The sequence below is a fragment of the Octodon degus genome, unplaced genomic scaffold, assembly GCF_000260255.1.
Source record: "Octodon degus isolate 3935 unplaced genomic scaffold, OctDeg1.0 scaffold00122, whole genome shotgun sequence".
In the NCBI taxonomy this organism is placed as follows: domain Eukaryota; kingdom Metazoa; phylum Chordata; class Mammalia; order Rodentia; family Octodontidae; genus Octodon; species Octodon degus.
The window spans coordinates 7909345-7931844 of record NW_004524698.1 but is presented as its reverse complement, the minus strand read 5'-3'; positions in this window follow the sequence as shown (position 1 = coordinate 7931844).

Genomic DNA, 22500 nt, shown 5'->3' with positions numbered 1-22500 from the left:
CAGAATAGAGAGGACTGGCTCATTCCTTCCACCCAGCCTCAAATGCATCTAGACAGCTTGTTTCACACCCCCTGATACCACGCTTTAGGAAGTGACTCTGCAGGGACAGGAAGAATACCTTCTGATTACACAGCAGGGTGACAGTTGATAAAAATTAATTGCATATGTCAAAATAGCTGGTAGAGAAAACCCAGCACAAAGAATTGATAAGTATCTAGGGGTGATGGCTATGCCACTTAGTCCAATCTGATCATTACGCACTGTTTCCATGTAATAAAATGTCATAGGGTATGCCACACATGTGCACAATTATTGTTTTCTTTCTTTCTTTCTTTCTTTCTTTCTTTCTTTCTTTCTTTCTTTCTTTCTTTCTTTCTTTCTTTCTTTCTTTCTCTTTTTTTGGAACCGGGGAATGAACTCAGACCCTGCGCTTGCCAGGGAAGCGCTTATTCCACTGAGCCATCTCCCCGGCCCCTATTGTTTTCATTAAAAAAAAAAAAATCATTTAAGAAAGAAGAATCAATACTCTGACCAGTCAGCATCCTTTAGTTCAAAGAAGCTCCTTGAGAACATGCAGTTCTGGGTCTGACTGGATTTTTATCCCTTAATAGATGTAAAATACACAAGTGTGTGTTGGTCAACTTGTGTTACTGTAGCAAATAACTGATAGCATCAACTTATGAAGAGGAGAGGAAGATTTTTGCTTCTGGAAGTTCCAGTCCAAGGTGGGCTGGCCCTATTGCTTTGGGCCTGTTGGGGGACAGAACGTTGTGGAGGGAGCCCGTGGAGAACAAAACTGCTCACCCAAGAAAAAATTCAAAAGGGAAAAAGAAGAGGCCAGAATCCACACTCTTCCTTCAGGGCCCATCTCTTAAAGTCTCTGCTGCCTCGCAATAAAGTGAGGACCACACTTTCCACACGAGGGCCTTGGAGGGCTCTGTTCCTAAGTCAAACTGTAGCAATTTGAAATGTGCCTTTTTAAGCCATTCTAAAGCAAGCAATTCAGTGATCCTGAGAAATTCACTATGCTCTGCTCTCCCACCTCCTTCTAGTTCCAAAACATTTTTATGACCCCAAATTGTAGTTCCACACCCACCAGGAGTCACTCTTCATCCCCCCAACCCCGGGACCCTGAAGTGACCAAGCTACTTCTTCCCCAATACCTTTGTTTATTCTGGACATTTCGTCCCTATGATTTCCTGCATGCCAAGCTGGGTTTCCAAAGATCTGATGTCCTTTTGTTGGAAGGTCATTGTCCTCCCAGTAACTGTTGTGACCTCATCTCAGTTGGTCCACCTCACTAGACAGTGGACATGTCCTGCTGAAGTGACAGTGGACTCCAGAGAAACTATTAGGATGGCAAGTGGTGGACCTAAGACTCAAAGCTAGGCTGGTTTCTGTCAGAAGCCCCTTCTGTATCACTGTGTCCAATTCTCTAAGCTCCCCCACGTATGAGGCAATGGGCAAGATGGCAGGAGGGCACAGGTCAGCTTCTTTGGATAGAAAAGTGGCCATAATCCTCCATAGAAATCCTTAAGACCTTGTAGGGATCCAGTTTGATGGACCATGAAAGTTGTCACTGCAGATACCAGAATGCCTCTGCCTGGTACAGCTCAAGACTTTGAGGGTGACAGATACAAGGGCCATTACCTCTGGGGAGGCCGAGCTCAGCAAGCACAGGGTGCTCAGAGGACCAGCCCCTGCTGTGACCGTAGGGCTAATATGAGGGAGAATAGCTGGGGGAGGACTCAGGCATGGCACCCGGAAAGGTAAGATGGAGAGGAAAGAAATCCTTTACTTTGATCTGGGCTCAAGGCAGGCTTACATGGGTGGGTACCTTGGGCACTGTGGAATCCACATGCAATATCTATTTCAAAATGAACCATCTAAAAACTAAAAAGAAAGTCCATACAAATATTTGCATGAATGTTCAAAGCAACATTGTCCACAGTTGTCTGAAGACAGAAATAACCCAAGAATCCCTCAACAATTAGATAAATAAAATGCCATCCATCCATACAATGGACTATTACCTAGCCTTGCTGAGAAAGGAAGTTCTGACAAAAGCTTCGACACAGATGAACTTTGAGGGCATTGTGCTCAGCAACATAAGCTAGTCATGGAAAGAGACATTTGTGTGATTTCATTCAGAAGAAATGTACAGGATAGGTGACATCCACAGAGACAGCGAGTAGATTGGTGGATGCCTGGGCCTGGAGCGTAGGTGGGCATGTCGAGGATTCAGGGGTTCCTTCTGAGGGGATAAAAATGTGCAAAACCAACTGTGGTGAGGACTTCCGTCCTGTGAATCTACCAAAACCCATTCGACACACAGTAAGCTTTGGGTTCAACCCCTAGCATGGCAAAACAAACAAAAAGTGCAGTTGTCATTTTATTTATGGAGCTGAAGATGGAACCAGGCCCATGACTAGTAAGCAGGCATTCTGCTACTAAGCTGTAACTCCAGCCCAAAGCCAGTACTTTTACTGGGTCAGTTGTATGATTTATGAATTCCATCATGGGAAAACCTTTTAAAAATAAATTAAGGCTGAGAGTGTTATTCAGTGGTAGAGCATTTGCCTAGTCTGTGTGAGGTCCTAAGTTCCATCCCCAGTACCACATAGGAAAATAATCAGGTTCAGTCAATCAAAGAATTGCTAACTTCTCTTCCTGCTCACAGTTTCTGCCTGGAAGAATAGGTGACAGCCTCTCTTCCTCCCTCTCACTACCCCCTCTGTTTATTTAGATGCTGAACTGTAGTCAGTGATCCCCTCATGGGGGTCCCCAGGCTGGTTTGCTCCTCTGGTGAAGGGTCCAGGGCCAGGCGTGTGGGGTGGCGTTCCAGTCCCACTGCCTAGCTAGGCCTCCCACAGGCCAAAGTTGTGTCCCTCAGGTATTCTGGCCTGGGGGTTCAGGGAAAGGGTCTGTCTCATCTTTGTGTCCCAAATAATATTAGCAGATCGCATCAGAGGTCCAAGGGGCAGAACATGCCTGTTTTACAGAATGAGAGAAACCAAAGGGTGGCTATATCTAAAGCCTCATGAAAGGCCATAGCAGGGTCAGGCGAGTGGGCCAATAGTTTTAGGGCTCCAACCCGCCTTCAGTAGTAGTGCCCACCCTACCCAGTCACCCTCTTCAGGCCCTGCTGAGCTCTCCTTCAGTTTAGAGTAGACCATCCCCAGCCAAGGAACCCAGTGAGACCTCGTTGTATTCAATGAATTAAGATTCGTTGTTCGGGGAGGAGATCCATCAGTCCAGGTTATGTGCCCTAAACACAGAGAACTTCATTAGAGACACTCATCCCATCCCTATAATCATTCCTGTTTGGTTGTTTGGCAAGGAAAATTGGAGGGCAGGTGCCATTATAATCCTCTGCCGATCTGTCTATAATACAAAACTTACTGCCCAGAGCTAACTCCCAGGGACCTTTATTTTGTTATTGTTTCCAAAGTTCTGGCACCACCTGAGAAAAGGAACATACTTTAGCTTGCTCCTCTGGTGAAAGGGCCTGGGGCCAGGTGCGTTGGGTAGAGTCCCAGACAGGACAAGGAGCAAGGTCCTGGTTTTGGTTCAGAGATGCAGGGAGGAACACAGGGCTGGGTGTCACACTCTGATCATTGACCCAAGGGACGGAGCAGCTGCGGAGTGGGAGCTGGGATCAAGCGGGGCCTGAGTAAGCGCGCTGGGAACCAGTGGCCTCACAGGGAGGGAGAAAGTTATGAAGACAGCAGAAAACCAGGAGCATCCTGAGTGGAGGCCTCCAAGTAATGCCTACATAGGTGGATATGGGCAGTGGGGCACTCGTGTTTACTTGGTTTGCCAGGGGTCCTGGGGCCAGCAGTGCCCACAAGGAAGAGGGACGTGCCCTGCACACATCTTGGTTTCTTTATTTTGTGGTACTGGGATGGAACCCAGGATCTCCTGTGTGCTAGGCAGGTGCTCAACCACGAGCCACACCCCGGCCCTGGATCTTGGCTCCTGGAATGCTCTTCCATGTGGCATATGGGGTCGGGACAGGGAAGATAGAACCTGGAGCATTATGTTGTCCCACAAGGTAAGATGGCCCTCAAAGAATGATCAGGACATGCCAGCGAGCTAAGACGCCATCCGAAGCAGGCTCCTGCTGGCCACAGAGGACTGTCGTGAGCGTCAAATGAATAGAATTCACAAGAATAGAATTTAACCCAGTGAGCAAATGGGGAACTGTAAATCCTTGTAGATAAGAGTGAATAAATGGAACAAGCGAAGGAATGTTTTTATCATCTTAAAGTACCTCTCCACCAAAGTATTTATTTTACACAAAAGGAAAAAAATTGTCACTTAACATTGGAGAAGCCTGTAGACACCATCTATTCAACCAATCCCTCCCCTGGGGACCACTACACCCTCCCCAACCAATGGGCTGTTTTCCTGTTCTGGGGCTTCACGTCCTGGTTCCCCACCTGAGGCCCCGGCCCTCCCCTGCACCTGTGGAAGTCCTGCCTGGGGCTCAGCCCTTGGCTCCCAGGCCCCCTCAGGGCAGTGCTCCCTCTGACCACTCTTGCCCAAAGCAACTTCTGAATTGGTTCACCCATTCAGTCAGCGCTTTTATACTCCTACTGCATGCTGAGCAGGAGCAGGACCCTGGGAGATGCAGGGTGGGGGTGGGGGGGCAGTCTGCTAGGGACCTTTGGTAGGAAGTCCCTTTTATGTGCTAAGGCCAGGCCTTTGGGCTTGCTCCTGAATCTAGAAGCCCAGAGAGAAAGGTGGGGCCAGGGCCCCAGTATGCCCTTTAAGGACATGCTTCCAGTCCTAGCTTCCTTACACTGGTCTCCTAGACTCCATCATCCCCCAGTAGTGCTGGAGGCTGAGGATCAAGCCTTTAGCATGTGAGCCTTTGGGGACATTCAAGATCCAAACCACAGCAGTAAATATTGCTGGGACATATTTATTCTGAAAATTAATTCTTCTTCTTACCTCATAACTGAGTGTCTTCTGTATGTGTCCAGGTGCACATTTCCTGCCCCCATCTCTGCCATCCCTACCTATGAGACTTCTCAGTTCCAATGGCTCTGACCACTGGTGCTCCGCGGGCTAGAACAGCTGGGGAACACACCTAGCAATAGTGACATGTCTTGCATTATTTAAACTCAAGACAGATCAGTTTTAACATCTTCCTCTTCCACATGACAAAACTATCCATTAAGCATTCTGAAAGCCACCTGGGGTACTCAATCTGTCTTTTCCCTAGGAGGAGAGAGAGTGGCACCTCCCTGCCTCAGGGGGGCTTTGGGTCTTCATAGGCCATCCTGCTCAGAATCTCATCCTCCCCACCTGCCTGGGCTGCCAGGACTCCCTGAAGTGTGTACATACACTCTTAGTCTCTTTCCACTAAAATGTCAGTTCCACATATGCAGAGAATTGTGCATGTTTCATTCCTTGCCCTTTCCCTGGGGCCAGAACCTTACCTTTCAGAAGTTAAGTACTGACTAATGTCTGCCCAGTGAATGAGTTGGGGTCCACCTAGGTAGTCTGAACTAAAGCAAGTAAACAGAAAAACACTTTGACCAGAAACCAGACCTACTGCACTGCAAGTCAGACTAGAACATTTTAAAATATCTTTTTAAAAAAACCAATAAACAGGGCTGGTGAGATAGCTCAGCAGACTAAGCACCTGCTTAGGCAAGAACAGGACGAGGGTTCGATGCCTGGTCCTGCATGCAACACTGGCCCTGCCCCCGGGCATGCTGTGCCAGCACCCAAGTCTAGGTGTGGTGGTGCATGCCTGTAATCCCAGAGCTGGGGAGGCTGAAAACAGGAGAATCACTGAGTCCAAGCTGTGTAGAGAGACCCTGTACCAAGTACATTAAAAAAAAAAAAATAGAAACAGTATCACTATTATCAGTCTTAGCAATTGTCAACTCATGACCAACCTTGCTTCCTGTATACCTTCATCTATTTCCAATCTTCCTGGGTTATTGAGTTAAAAAGAAATCACTCCCCAGGTTAGCAATTTAGTGGTTTAACAAAACAGCAGTACCTATGGACCAAGACTTGGTCCCACTGACTGGGACCTCTGGCTCAGGTTCTCTGATTCATTGTGGGCTGAGGCTCCTGTCTCACCACGCCTGTGCAGGGCAGAGCTACTCCCAAGCCTGTGCAGCTGGCAGGCCCTCCCAGGCCAGTGGCCAGCCACCAGCCCTGGTCTGTTGTCCGTAAGCAGCTGCCGGCCCAGCAGACCACTTCCTCAGAGGCTACCCAGGTGAGATGGGAGGCACAGTTTCCTATCATGCAGTCTCAGGAAGAACAGCTGGTCATTTTTCAGTATTTTATTCACTAAGTTTGTCTACCCACAAGGTGAGGGATTACACAAGTGTGAATATCAGGAAGCAGAATCTCAGGGAGCCATTTCCTGGGCCCCCTGCAGGGTTGGATTGCAGGTGTGGGGTCTGTGAAGGAACCCGCCCTGTGGTAGAGGCTTCTTGCACACACCTCTCAGCCTGTCTTAATTCTGCTGCTCTGCCTGCATACAGGGTCCCTCTAATTCTCTCAGTGCAGCCTGGAATTGATGAGGGCTAGCATACTCAGGGGAATGACAGTTGTGTGTCAATCCCATCTCTGTTCTCTGTATTCTGTTAGTTCTTCCCAGGACCCTTGTGAAGCTGAGCTACGAGTGCTCATGGTGGCCACCTGCTCCACGCAGGCCTACTTGTTTCTGGGACAGCCTGTTTCTAAGATAGTTCCCTGATGGTCATGTTCCCGGGAGTCCCTGCACACACTGATTCCAGGTTGGCCTGTGTTCCCAGGGCAATAAAGTGGAGGTGATAGTTTGAGGCTTCTGAGCATTGCACAGCCCTCCTTTTGTGGATCTCCCCTTGGGAAGCCACCAACCCCACTGTGAGGACCCTAGGCAGCCCCAGAGAGGCTCTGAGGCCTCCTGCCTCAATCAGAGATGTTTCTAGACCCAATATAAAGTGCTAAATTATTATGGTGGTCATCTAAATATGGCTGAAGCCCTTAAAACAACAGCTTATCTTTCCAATGACCACTTCCTCCTTCTTCTCACTCCAGCCCTGAATACAATTTCCTCTCACTTTTTCCACACACACAGGAGAGAGAGACCCCAGTCAGCTGCTTACATGTAATTGAAACTGACCCTCTAACTCCGCCCCTACCAAAAATCCATAAAAACTTCAGCTTTCTTTGTCTCAGATTAGAGGATTTTCCCATCTGCCTTTATCCTCTCCATGTCTTTAGAGATCCTTCCTATCTCTTCATTGCACTGCTGAGAAACCTCTCTCTCTCTCTCTCTCTCTCTCTCTCTCTCTCTCTCTCTCTCTCTGTCTGTATTTGGTACAGTGTCTAATTATACAGCTTGGACTTGTAGTGATCCTCCTGTCTCAGCCTTCTCAGTGGGGAGGGATTATAGGCCTGCACCACCACACCCAGACTCAGTCCCTGTTCAGTGTGCCCAGGGGCACAGACAGCACAGAATGTGATGCTAGGATCGAACCCCGGTCCCTGCCCTTGCCTAAGCAGGTGCTTAGTCCGCTGAGCTATCTTGCCAGCCCAGAGATGTGTGTTTGGATATGGAAACAAATTGCCTTCAGATGACTATGACCCTCATCAGTGACTAACTTGCAACCTCAGAGAGACCCAAGCCAGAACCACCAGCCAACCCCTCCCTGGACTCCTGACTCAGAGATACTGTGAGGAATAAAGGTGACTGGTTTTAAACCACCAAATCATGGGGTGACTTGGGACGGCACATCAGCTATCGGTGAGACTTTTCTGACTTCACCTCACTGCACCCGCTTCACTCCAGTTGCCTGTGCCATGCCCTTGCCTACCTGGCTTTCAGAGGACTCAGATCAGTGCTGGCATCCCAGGAATGTCAGTCTGTATTCTGGGCCTGAGATAAACAACTTAACAGGGAGCATGGTTTACTGTGGCTCATGGTTTGACATCATGCTTACTCGGTCCCACTGTTTTTGGGCCTGTGACGGCAGCACATCATGAATGGGAAGTGTGTGGAAAGGAAGCCACCTACCTCATGGTAGCCAGGAAGCAGAGAGGGAGACAGGAAGTGGCCAGAGTTCAATAACCGCCCTGCCAAAGCACACTCTTGGCGACCTAACTTCCTTCCACTAGGCCCTACCTCCTAAAGTTTCTACCACCTCCCAATAGTGCCACAGGCCAGGGACCAAGACTTTAGCACACAGGGCTCTGGGAGACATTTAAGATCCAGGCCATAACCCAGTGAAAACTAAGGGACAAGTTAGCACCCATCAGTGGAGACATGGACAAGCTGCAGCACAGTCATTCCATGAGTCCAGGCAGAAGTGTGCATGAATGAACAAGAACTTGATGGTAACCTTACAGAGGACAGGGTTCCAATGTGGAGTGGGGAAAATGTTTATAACCCCCAGAACAATCTGCAGTAACATTTATGGATGTGCCTGTGTATAGGAGTAAAAGTACCAAATGTTCATGAGACAAGCAAATGCCTGCAACAGGGAGCAGTCACTTCTGGGGGATCAGCCGGCCAAGGGTGGGAGTGGAGGAGTATCGGGAGTCACCACTGTATTGAATTCCTTCTAAAGGATGGTGACAGCCATGAAAGTAAAGCTTGCCGATGAAGGTTGGGGGTATGGCCAGTGGCAGAGCATTTGTCTGGTCTACATGGGGTTGCACCCTGATCTGGGGTGGATTGGGGGATGCAAGTTTGTTGATGAGTTCAAGGATATTTGTCCTATTATTATTTATTTAGTTGTGGCTGCATATTTGTTGTATTTGATATTTTAAAACAAGGGATGAAAATACAAAGAGGATGGGTGGAGTCTGGTTCCATTTCAGGGATGTGGGGTATAGTCTAATGGTAGAGCAGCGGCTTAGCATGTCCAAGGTCTTGGGTTCCACCCCCAGCACTCCCACAGAGACAGACAGCAAACGTGATCCCGCTCAGGTGCTGGCTCCAGGGCCTGCCTGTGAAATGCCTGACTTTATCTCTGCCCTTATGTGCAGAAGCACAAAGCCCAGGGGTCTGGTCTTAAACACATCCCCCACTCCTTTAAGTGTAGGGAACACTTGCCAAGGGCAGAGCTGTGGCCCAGGGCAGCCACAGGCCTTCGGGTCACTACTGCCCAGGAGCGCTGCTAAGGTTCTGCCCACACAGCAGGATGGGGGCTGGGGCTCAGAGGACCATTCAGCCCAGAGCTGGGGGCAGCTCCCACTCAACACTTGCTATTTTCACAGCTCTTCAATGCCATTAGTTCCAACAGCTCTCCTAAGTAGGTCATGGTGATTATCTTCTCTCAGGGGTGATAATAATCATCATTGTCCTTGTGCAGCTGCAGGTTCCATGTTAATGTTCGGCTGTTCCCCGAACTGCTCGGACACAGCGGGGCCTGTCAGGACAAAGCCTTTCCTGACATGCTGCCCACTCATTTAGAGAAGGAGCCAAGCGCCCACTCTGTCCCAAGGTCAGTGAGGTGCCAGCAATAGGCACAGAGAGGAAGTCCTGCAGAGAGGAGACCCCGACTGGCCCAGAGGAGTGTGAGGTAGCCTCTGGGTAGGGGACAAGTTCCGCTCAGCCACTATGAGGACAGGTGCTGCTCCCCTCTGCCCAGGCTTTGCTATCAGCACCACCACCAGCCCCTTCGTACAAGAACTGTGCACCTATCCCCCCATGGGGTTCTGGGGAGATTGCCAAGCCCACCCTCCCCCACCCTTGCCACCGTGGTGGGCAGCCAGTCAAAAATGGGAACAGGAGACACATTTTCCTAAAGGCAGCTTAGAAGTTCTAAATCCAGAAGACAAAGCTTAAAAACAAAACAAAAAGAATCTCAGTGTCAAGTTGGAACCCAAAGCAAATTCAACTCAGCAAGACACCAAAGAAGACCATGTGATGTCTTCCTGTGGTAAAACAGGTAGGCAGTGCTCAAATCAGGACCAGATTCAGCGGGGACAAGCAAAGATAGTCCTTGCTTGAAATCACAGGAGAGGAGGCCACCCAGCTAGGATCCAAGCACTGTGGTCACTTGCTGTGAGTCCTGGAGACACTGAGGAGGACAAAGCCTGGGGTAGGGTGACCAGAGCCCCACTCAGGCTCCCATGCCTCCCCTGGGGTTGTAGTGCAGTGTCAGCACATGTGCCTCAGAATCAGACCTGTGCACATCCATGCCAGCCTGCATCTTATCTACCATACTTTTCTTTTTTTGGTGTGGATTAGGGGTAGGGCAGGAAATTGAGACTCAGAAAGACACATAGGTTGGTCCACAGGGCCCATGCTAGTCAGGGAACCTGTACCCTGTATCCCTAATTACTGTCCTACCCTGCCTTCCTGGTTCACCTTTTCTAGACTGCCCATCACTGTCCTCAAGGAACCTGGTTGCAAAACACCGCCCAGCCCCGATGGGCTTGAATGACACCAAGCTGGTCTCTTGCTCCCTTCCTGTTGGGTCCTGCTACTTGCATTCCTGTGATCACAGGGTCAAACAGAAGATGGAGCCGTGCCCCCTCTGCACGCCCCTCCCTTGGGGTATTCCCTGCCTCTAGGATGAAGACAGAGTCCCCCACCCCATGCCATTACCCCCCTGCCCCGGTTGAAAGCCTGTTCTTCCTTCTGTCTGTTCACTTCATCCCAGCCACCTTTGCACTGGTTGTTCCCTCCTTTCTGCCAGCCCCCCACGGTGCTTGCTTCCTGACATCCTTCAGACTTGGTTCTGATGCTACCTTTTTGCTGCATTTTCCAGTAGCCCTCACAGGCAAGCACGCCCTAGGGTGAGAGGGGAAGCAGTCAGTGTGGGGTCCACCATCGGGAACCCTGAGACTTGTCTTTGTGCTCTCCTATTCCCCTTACCCTGGCTGGACAGCCTGGGCACTCTTCCATATGGATGCCTTGTCTCCCAAGTGCCCACCCAGAACAAGCTCCTCAAAGGAGACCACAAACACTGAAGCACCCAGAAAGAAGAAAGGACATTTCTTTCCCTTTCCCATGTGTGACCATGGGAGCTGAGGCCTGTGGGCAGGAAGGGTTGGGGTTGCCACTTGGAAAAGGTCCCAGGAATGTGCAGGGTGGTTCACTGCCAAAAGTCACAGTGACCTGGCAAGGCCATTATCCTCCACACGGTGCTTGGGAAGAGTGAGGTCCCTGCACTGCCATTCACAGTACCCCTGGCCCAAGGAGCCATTTGTCTGCAACTCAAGCCAGGAATGATGTCACAGAAGAGAGCAGACAATGGGAGAGGGTTGGTCTGTCATCTCAACAAACGTAGATTAAACAATTCTAGTCTTTGAAAAGTGAACGCAGAGTTTAACACATGGTCCAGCATTGCCTGCCTGGGTAGCAACACAAAAGAGCTGACAGCAGGGCTTTGAGCATGAACTTGAACACAGCCATGGCACAGTTATTACAGCCAAGGGGGCAGGCAAGCAAGCTGTCCCCCAACAGGAGGGACAGCACACAGTATGCCCATATCGTGGAGTATCATTCAGCCAGATGGGTAAGTCCTGGCTCATGCTACAACACAGATAAACCTCAAAAACCTATTAGCTGGGCACAGTGGTGCATACCTGTAAGCTACCTTGGAGGCTGAGGTAGGAGGATTGCAAGTTTGAGGCCAGTCTGGGCAAGTTAGTGAGCCCCTGCCTGAAAACAAAGGGCTGTGATGCAACTCAGTGGTACGGTGCTTGTCTGACATGTGTAGGGCTCTGAGTTTTATCTCTAGTACGTGAGGAAAGAGAAAGCAAGCAAGCAAGCAAACAAGCACGAATGAGCCCAGAGCCCACAGCAGTCTGCAGAGCTTGCTACAGACCAGAGCAGAATACTCCCAGTGACTCTATCCATGCACTGACCAACATTCTCCGATGGCTCACAGGAGACCTTGTGGTTCTACAGGGAGGTCTGTGTAGCTCAGGTTAGGGAGCTTGAGCCATGAATACCAAAGTGAGCATCTTCTCCCTTCCCTGGTAGGACTGAATGTCTGCTGATGAGGTGTTGGTGTTGGTCTGGGCCAGGCCTGGATGGCAAGCAGGACTGGTCAAAGGTCCCATTGCCCGCAAGAGGCAAAGGATGGCAGAGAGCTTCTGTTCCAGCCATTCCCAGGTTAAGCTATAGCTCTCCTGCATGCTGTCCAAGTGCACAGTGTTCATGTCTTCCTGAACCTTGACTTCCTAGCCAGTGAAATGGAGCCAATGAGTCTCACTAGGGAGGAGACTGAGTCAAGCAAACACAGGAAGAGCGTGGGTTTGGCAGCAGGCCAGGGAGGACAGGTGTCTCTCTGGTCTGCCTGCCTCGGCTTATTTATCAGGAGCAGCCGGAAAACAAGGCTAGAGTGCCCAGAATAGCAATGAAGCTAGGCCATCCGAATAGAGGTTTTAAAAATACAACCAGGAAAAAATCAACTTCTTATGTTCACACTCGACTTCAGGGGCATTGGTGAGGAAAGAACATGTGCCTGCATGAGAGGCCAGAGGAGAGCATTTGCATCTAGCCACGTCCCTCTGTGACCCCCTTGGGGCCTGCTCTCTTCTCCTCCCAAGCCATCAGCTTGAGGCCCAGGCATGTTGCTACCTCTCTCCACGCTGCACTCTGCTTGGAGGGCAATTTGGCAACCACTGCTTTTCAATTAACATTGCAGACTTGAAATGGGGCTTAAGGAAAGCAGGCGGATGGCAGAGGAGAAAAATATGCCTTGCACTGGCAGCTCGGCTGAGCCACCTGTTCTACGGAGGCAGGGAACTCAAAGGACCGCAAGTGATCTGGGAGGAGGGGAGAGTTATTGCCATGGGCAGCGCATGTGTGCCCACCTTGCCCAGCACCTCTGCCCAAAGGCTGGCCCTCAGCTCTGGCTGCTGACAGGAGGGATGACAGTGGGACACACCCAGATCAGGTGGGCCAAGCGGTGCTGTGCCCTCTGCCCAACAGCAATCCCAGGTTCCTTTCTGCATCTTTTTTGCCCTCAGCCTTGGGACACAAACAGCTCCTACTGCTACGAGCCCTGAGGATCACCGCTGTCTTGTCAGGGTTCTCTCAGGGGCCTGGGGCATGTGTGTGGTTATGTCCTGCCCTGAGTGTCCCCAAGAGGCTGAGGATCACCTGCCTAAGGAGAATAGCTGGGTAGGGCCAGACCTGCCCCTTACCAAGTACAATATTTGAGGAGGAGAACAATGGCTAACTTCAAAAATGACACTGGGTTCAGGGGTGACATCTATTGAGGACCTACAGGGCATCTGCTATATGTGGCCTTAATTTTCCATTTTTAAAGTGGACACAAGCACTCACATTTTTTAGATAAAGGGACTGAAGGTTTGTGAGGCGGCAGTGCTTGCCCTGGGCCTGGGATGTGTCATAGCTGAGCCTGGACCCAGCTCAAGATGCTCCCGAGGAAGTCTAGAATCATGGGTGCTGAGTGCACAGTCTTGAGCAGGGAGGGTAGAAGTGCTGATACAGGACATCACGGATGCTGTTGCCAGTGTCCACAGCAGCCTGGGGAGTTGTCTCACCTGCCTCGTTCAGGCTCTGTTTCCAGCTCTAAAATGGGGCAGGAAAAGCCTTCATGGGCTCATGGGGAAGGAAAAATGAAGACAATGGGCATAGTGTTCCATGTCTGGGATGCCTAAACACCTCATAAAGGACCATTCCACCCTCCTCCCACCCCTGCCTCCACCTCTTCCTTCCCCATTTGGAGGATCTTTGAGTCTGGACAGGAGCGGGTTTTGGGAGTCCAGCGGCACCATCTAGGGAGCAAGTAGCTCAAGTCCCAGTGCCAGGACATGGACAGTCAGTCCCATCATGTGGGGGCTTGTTGGGCCCAGAGAGGGAGCGAAGAGACCCGCCTGTGATCAGTGGAGATTTCCTGAGTTACCGGCACAGCCAAGACCAGAGGCAGCAGACTCGGTTGTTGGTGACATGGACACTTCTCAGGAAGATGGAACAGCAAGTTAGAAACCACACTGGGAAAACAAGATAAAGTGACATGGGGAGGTCAGGGGGCCAGGCCTGCTTTGGAGATGTGGTCCCAGCGAGCCCCACTGGGTTCCACAGGCAAAACCCTCCCCACCCCCATCATTTTGCTTCTCTGTGAGGGACACTCCTCAAAGTGCAAGTGACTGGATGTTCAAGAGACCAAGTCAGACAGGAGTGAGACAAGCATGGCAGGCCATCCCCCATGGTCTGCCCGTGGCCAGGCAGGGTCCATCTTCTGGGTGAACCGTCTCCTCTCTGGGCAGCTTCTTTGTTCAGGTGAAATGTTGGGTAAAGTCTGAGCTGTTCTCTTCCTCTTGTCCAGGAAGCCTTAGCCGGGGGAGCCAGCAAAGGTGGAGGTGGGGCCTGCAGGCCCTGCTTATTGTGGCTCCTCCGTGGGGACGCTAATGAGCTCAGCAAGACTGGATTTCCTGGGAGTCTGCCAGGCCTAGCACCAATGGACACCTACCTGTCCCAGGGACGTGGCTGCTGATGGTATTGTGGAAGGTTTTGTGCTCAGTGTTGGTGCCCAGCTAAACCTGGCCCTGGCCCAGCTAAACCTGGCCCTGCAAGCGTCTGGCGACCTTTGGTGTCCTCAGGGACACGCTGTGCCACAGAGGCAGGTTGGAGGGAGGATTTACAGCTCATATGCTCTTGCCAAACATATCTTGGAGAGAAGGGGTAAAAAACAAACACAGACACACCTACCTCCTGAGTGCCCCTGCTATAGAAAATTGAAGTTTCCTGAAATAGCTCAGTCACAGGTCCCTGTAGAAAATTCCCAACAGGGACACATTTACCTGCCCCCTACAGAGAAGTGCTTCCCTCTGGCCTCCCATCTCCACCCCAGACTTGTGTGGATGCCTGAGAAAATAACCAGCTAGACAACAGCTTGCCCATCTATCTGGTAAATGGGAAGGTCTTGTACAAAGATGGAAATGGCATTAGTATAGCTACACTGTCATGAAAAAAAAGCATCAGGGATATTGAGTTATCTCTGCCCCTTTCTTGTTTTGTGATGTTAGTTGGTGACACTTTAACTCACTGAGACTTGATTTACTCATCTGCGCAATGGGCATATTTGAGCTGGCTTCTTATGGATCTCTCTCTGTTAGGCTCCAAACATGGTGTCTGCTATGTGAACTGGCACCAGAGCATATCTCCTCTTCTCTGTAGGTGATGTTACAGGCAAGGGGTTAAGCAACCTTCATGTTCCTCATCTGTAAATGGGGGTGGGCATGGCACTGCTAAGGCTCTGGGCATGCTGAGTGATGAAGCTGGGAGAACAGGACCCAGAGAAGACTCAGGCTCCTGCCGGTCCTGCCCCCTCCCTTTGTCATCCCTGAGTCTAGCTCTCTAGGTTTCTCGTTTGCCTACCACTCCCAGTGCTCAGGAGAAACAGCCAGAACACAGTACATTGCCCTGCTTTTGCTCTTCCTGCTACCCTCACCAAGCAGTGATCCTGGGACTTTACAGCTACATTAGGATGTGGCAAAGGGACTTGTGAGGTGTGGTTACATCAGGAGCTTGAGTGGGGGGACTCCTGGGTTATCAGGGAAGGGCAGTGTTATCACAAGTGTCCTTATCAGAGGGAGGAAGAGGCTCAGATCACAGAAGATGTGGGGATAGAAAAAGAAGCCAGAGACAGCAGACAGACAGACAGACAGACAGACAGACAGACAGACAGACAGACAGCAGGCATGTTGATAGTCTTCAGAGTCTCTAGAAGGAATGCAATGTTGCCTGTCCACTTTGGACTCCTGGCCTTCTAAATAGAAAATAAATAAGTGTTGTTTGAAACCCTAGGAAGCTAGGATGATCAATGGACCACTGCTTTCTCTGCCCTCCAACACACCATTCGCCCTCTTGCCCAACTGATCATTGCTCCAGCACAGTGTTGGCTGGGCCAGCCTGGGTATGCTCTGCTGTCATAGTCTCCCTCCCCCACAACTGTAGGCCCCAGAGTTTAGGTTGTGTCCTATGGGCCTGTCACCACTGATCACTATGATTCTGACCTAGGAGGAGCCAGCCAGATTCTGTCAGTGAATATAGATTTGGGACCAGAAATGACACTAGGATTTTGATTCTTTAGTGCTGCCACCCTAGGTGCTGTGGCCATTATGTTAGGGAGACACAGAGTAGAGGGACCAGTGGAAGGCTAGGAAGAGATACAGGGAAACCTACAGGAATGGGGCAGAGAGAGATAGTGACCTTCATAACTACACCAGGAGACACAGGAGAGACAGGGACACATATAAATCCAAGAGAAATACTGAGAGATATTCAGAGGTCATTAAAATGACAAAGGACAGAGAGAGAGAGAAGGAGGGGGAGAGGAAGAAGGGATAGGACAGAGAGAGAAAGGAGGATGTTATGGTTTGTGTCTAGTGGCTCCCCCCACCAAAGCCTCATGCAGTCTGGAATTTGTGACTGATTCATGATCCAAGGCTGGGATTATGGGTGTGAGTGCTACACCCAGCCTGGGGCAGAGAGCCTGAGGGCAACATACGGGAGCCACTTGCTCTCTGTAGCCACTGTTGCTGCTGCTCCTGCCCTTTTGCTCTTCTGTTTTGCTGTTTTCTGCCATCATGAGCTGCTGCACTCTTGCATGTGCCAATCTCCCTTGGAGCCAGCTCCATATGGACTGAAACCTCCACAAACTGAGCTAAACAAACCTTTCCTTTCTTAATTTTAGGTGTTGGGTATTTTGTCCCAACAATAAGAGTAACTGAAATAAAGAAGGAGGATGGGAGAAGAAGGAAGGGGAGGGGACAAGAGAAGAGGGGAGGGGAGAAAAAAGGAGATGCCCACAGAGAAGCCAGTACAGTAGCACATACTCTTAATTCCAGTTATTCGAGAGGCTGAGGCAGAAGGATGGTAAGTATGAGCCCAGCCTGAGCAATTGAGCAAAATCCTGTATCGAAACAAAAACTAAAAGGGAGTGGGGATGCATCTCAGTGTAGAGTGTATTGAGTTCCATCCCTAGGATCTCCAAGGAGGAGAGGGAGAAGGAGAAGGAGGAGGAAAAGGAAGAAATGGAAACACAAAAAAAGAATCTGTAACACACACACACACACACACACACACACACACACACACACTGGTATCAGGTCCCGGGGTCTAGGCTCCACAGGGGCAACTGCACCTACACCCTCAGCTCAAGATGGTTCCTTCTGCTCCGAGTGGCCTGGAGTGGTCTTTGGTTTCTTGCAACTGATTAAGATGAACCCCTCATCCAATACAGCAAGCCCTGGGTGGCTCGAAGCCTGGCGCTCTTTGCCAGAGTCTCTCTCCTGCCCAGACACCTCGTGTGTTTTATTTGGGAGGGGAGGAAGTCATTCTAGATTTACAGAGAAACAGTAAAGATAGTACTGAGAGGTTCCATATAACTTCACTCAGCTTTCTCAGATCTCTATCTGTAAGAGACATAGGGAAATCTACAGGAGACACAGGGGGCAGAGAGAGACATTCTGTAAGACTCTTGGTCTGGTTCTCACAATTAGCAAGTTCATGTTGTTGAAATATTGTTCAGAAACACTTGATTTGGATTTTACCAAGTTTCTCCTTGCTGCAGGAGTCAGCGAGCTTTTCATAAATATGCTCAGCTTTGAGAGCCACCCGATCTTTATTGCAATCACCCGGCTCCAGGTGGTGGCAGGAAGGCAGCCCCAGCTGGCTAGGCAACAGGTGGGAGCAGCCATGTTTGGGGAAACTTTACAAGAGCTGGCCAAGGGCCAGGTTGGCCACAGACTGTGGTTTGCTCGTTCCTGATCAATGTGCTTGCTTATTTCCCAAACGCACACAACCTTTAGCTGTCAGGGCCTCAGCCTTTCCTTATTTCATGACCTTGAGATTTTTGAAGAGTGCTCTCCGGGTATTTGGTAAAATGTTGTTCAATCAGAACGTGTTTGTTTCCCCAGTTAGCTGGAAGTTATGCATTTACCGGAACACGTGGCGTGCTGGAAGGATGACGTGGGAGGGTTACAGTGTCACTGTGTACCCGCTGTGACGCTAACATGTCACCACTTGGAAGTGGGGAGAGTGGTGTCTGCTGTGTTTCTGCACTGAGAAGTTACGATTTTTCCCTTTGTAATTAATAAATATGGGGGCATTTTACAACTGTGTAAGTTTAGCTTCTTCTTCGACCTTGGCTTTGCTTACAGTTATCTTTGTGGCATTGAAACGGTGCCTTTCTTGCCCTCATTGTTTCTACATTTAGATGGAAATCTAAGAAAAAATTATCCTTTCTTCCCCATTTGCTTATGCATTTATTTATATCGGTTGGTCTATGGATATTTGTTTCAATGAGATAAAATTTAGGGCTGTATGTTATTATGTTATCCTGATCTTTTGCTTCATAGTTTCAGTCTTGGCTTCAGGGAGCTCTTCTGGGCTGACTCCTGCGCACACACACACACACACACACACACACTCCTGCTCCTGCTTCCTTCCCAACCCACCCCTGCTCCTACTGCCTGCTTGGCTGCCCCCCCACACTCATTTGTCAGGAGGAGGAGTTTTCCATGCATGCTATGAAGACCCCTGAATGTACTGGTGGGCTTCCCTTCCGGGATAGGTTCCTGTCCCCACCTGAGATGTCACCCCAGGAAAGCTGGGCTGAAAACCATCCAACAATATGATTTATGGGCCCACAGCACCGGGGGGTGGGGCAGGAGCCAGGAGGTACATAGGGCTGTAGCTCATAGCCAGATGGGACAGGAGCAGCTTTCGGCTCTCTTCAGCCTGCTTTCCCTATCCTGGGCTCAATGCCAGTGTGGCTAAGGACTGTTAGTTGGTGCCTGAATGTCCATCGGTTAAGCTTGTGTTTGTTGGTTCATTTATATGTTCATTTATTCATTTGACAAGTACTTATTGAGCATCTAGTTATGCTGGGCCCTATCTTGGTGCTGCAAGCAAAAATTGCTACCTTGTTTTAATGGAGAGCTATACAAAAGAACAGCATGTGTGTGGTATGTGAGTGTGTGTGTGTATGCATAGGTGTGGGGGATGCAAAGAATGTGGGGGCTATGGGGTACTGTGGGATGGGGATGTGTAGAGTGTGTGTATATGGGTCAGCAAGGGGGTGTGAATGTGTATGGATGTGTGTGGAAGGGTGTTGGAGAGTGGGGAGCACTGTGTGTATGTATAGGGGTGGTGGTGTCAGTGAGAGGATGGCAATGTGGGTATGGGGTATGGATGGGAGTGTGGGATATGTGTAGGGGTATGCAGGTATAGAGGATTTTGGGGTGTGTGGAGCCATGGGTTCAAGGTGTGGGGGTGAGGTATGAGGGTGTGAGATGGAAAGGGGGGGTATGAGAGTGCGTAGAGGGTTGTGGGGTGTGGGAGTGGGGAAGTGGGGGTGGAAGCATGTGATATTCCTGGCCAGTAATGTTGAGAGTTTAGATTTTTGGTCAAAATTGCGTGCACTAAACTGGGGGTGTCTCCCACACAGAAGCTTTTTCTCCAAGAAAATGGCTTCCTCTGTTTGTTGAGTTTAAATCAGGAGCAACTTGACACATTTTTTTTAAAGCTGGGCTCTTCACTCGTTCTCAATGGACTAATGACACATTTTTGTTTTTTCCTGTTTTAGACCCTGTCTTAGTCCACTTTCTGTTACTAATAACACCATGTCATGCACTGGGTGAGTTATGAAGGAAAGAGGCTTGTTCGGGTCTTGGTTCTGGCCCAAGGCCGAGGGCCTGGGTCTGGGCGTGCCTTCTGGGAGAAGGCAAGGAGTGTGTCACTTCTGCACTTTCTCCCTTCCTTACTCGGCCACCAGGATTCTGTCACGGAGGCTCCACCAGATGACCTTGGCTGGTCCCATTCGTCTCCCAGAGCCCCACCTCTCAACATAGGAACAAACCTAAATTTCTACCCTTGAAATCTCTCACCATAGGAATCAAACGTCACTGTGAGATTGCCGGGAGACACACCACACTCCATCTCTGAGTGGAAGCGCTGTTGTTAGAATCCTGGCATATGGCGGGGAGGGCAGTTGGCTGAGGGGTTTTAAAAATGGGTCTCTGGGGGATGGGCAGGGGACCATGGCAGAAGAAGAGCAGGGAGCTTTTTATCTTCCTTCCTCAAACAGAACAGCTCTGTGTTTCAGACTGGGCTTCAGCCACACTGCATAAAGGAAAGGGCTCTCCTGGGCAGGGCAGGGGTGCGTGCCACTCCCCATTTACTCCAAGGGGCGAGGTAGCCTCATGTTATGGCTTCTGGAGGTCCCCCAAAGCTTTATGCCCACAGAGACTTGTGAGTGGAGGTGATTGGATCTGGGGGTGCCATAGCTCGCTTGCTGTTGGGAGGTGGGGCCTGGACTGCAGGAAATTAAACCTGGAAAGATGTTTTTTCCATAATTTTATTGAGAGACATATAGCAATGAGACAGTTTCAAATCAAATTGGTAGGACAGTTCCAATAATTAACACATTACATACTCTCTTCCTAGTGGTTATTTGCTGTATAAGATGCAAACATGATATCCTATTTACAAACACTATTAGAACAAATCCCTGTATTCATTAAGAGAATGCAACTATTAATCTATCCTAACCATTTTGAATACACAGATACAAGATGGACATTCAACTGTATCCCCTTTTTGTTTAGTTCTGTCATTTGAATATTATACCTGTGTTAACTCAGCAAAATATTCTAAAAGAGTCCAGTAGTCCATAATAGTACTGGGTCTTCCGCTTGCCTCTCAGTGTCAGAAATTGTTGACCTGAATCCCCTACAGCTCAACATCACATCATGGCTTTACTTCTTATACTTCGTTTTTATACTTTCTGCTGGATGGTTAAGACCAAGATAAAGCAAGACCTATGCAACAAGAGTTGTAGCTTTTGGGTCTGATAAGGTCAGTGAAATCCCCTCAGGATTCATCCTGAGATCCTGTGATCCTTTGTCCTGTGATCTCATCCTGAGATCCTTTGTCAGTGTCAGCCATGTGGATGAGTCACGGCCATTGCTTGGCCAATGTGCTCTCTGTGAAAGCCTGAGAGAGTGTTTTCTCTCCAAAACCTGGAAAGATTTAATTCCCTCTGTGACTCCTCCCTTTTCTCTCTGCTTCCTGACTGCTGAGACAGAGCAGCTCTCTCTGCCCAGGACTTTCTACCACACCTTCCTGCCTCAGAGCCAATCAACTATGGAGCCAAGCAAACCCCTTCTTCTTTAAGTTGTGGTGTTGGCTATTTTGTCCCAAATGAGGAAAGTGACCGATACACCTTCAGTCAGCATCCAGACAGGAACATGGCTATCTGGGTTGGCTTTAACTCTGTGACTTCTGACTTCTCAACTCTCTTGAGTTCTGTTTTCTCACCTGGAAGTGGAGGCTCCAAGCAATTTGCACCTCAGCAGGGTATTTGAGAGGGCTCCAGTGTCACCTGCAGAAGGGCTCTTGGCCAGGCTAGAACCTGGCACAGAATCACTCTGATTATTATAACTAAACATTTAAAGAGCCACAGAAGTTACACATGACCAGGTGTGGTGGTGCACACCTATAATCCCACCACTCAGGAGGCTGAGGCAGAAGGATGACCTTGAGCTCAAAACCAGCCTGGGCTACATAGTGAATTCATCAGTCTATCCAACCTTGTGAGACCCTGTCTCAAAGAAGAGAGAGAAGAAAGAGGAAGAGGAGGAAGAGGAAAAAGAGAATGAGGAAGAGGAGGAGGAAGAAAAAGAAGGAGAAGGAGGAGAAGGAGGAGAAGAAAAAAAGAGAGACTACAAAAGAATCCCCAGACTAGAAAATTAGCCTGATTGCCAGGAATAAGTACAGTTGAATCCACTTTGTGCATTTGCAAATCAATGGTATTTTTGCTTAGACATACTTTTTGCAAAACTAGTATTGAACCTTCTATCCTATTTGGCGATCTATTTTCTTCACTTAATATTACATCATGGGCAAGTCTCCTTATGGAGCTTGACTACACACCTCTTCATGGCTGTATAGTATTCCAAGACAAGGACCTATCACCATCTTAAATCAGTCCTGAGCAACTGAAGAATACTAAGACTGTCTACAACTTTTTTAAAAATGTATTTTGTTGTTACAGAGTCTCACTAAGCAACTCGGACTCATTGTGATCCTCCTATTTTCAGCCTCCCCAGTGCTGGGATTATAGGTGTGCACCACACCTGCCTGGATTCTGTGGCCAGTTCAGTGTGCCCTAGAGGCGGGGCTGGTGTGGCATGTGGTGCCTGGAATTGAACTACTGTCCCTGCACTTGCCTAAGCTTGCCTAAGCAGATGCTTTAGTCCACTGAGCTATCTTGCCAGCCCTTGTCTACAACTTGTAACTGGAACCATGAGTACTGTGCTGAGCATACTTTACAGATTTATTTTAATTGGGCAAGTGTTGATGCCTGGGTCAATGTGCAGCAGAGGATTTGAGGCAGCAGTTTTTCCACATGGTGTGTGTGTGTGTGTGTGTGTGTGTGTGTGTGTTTGTGTTTTGCTGGACATTGAAGCACTGAGCCAAATCCTCAGCTCTTCTTCTTCTTTTTTTCTTTTCTTTTCTTTTCTTTTCTTTTCTTTTTTTTTTTTTTTTTT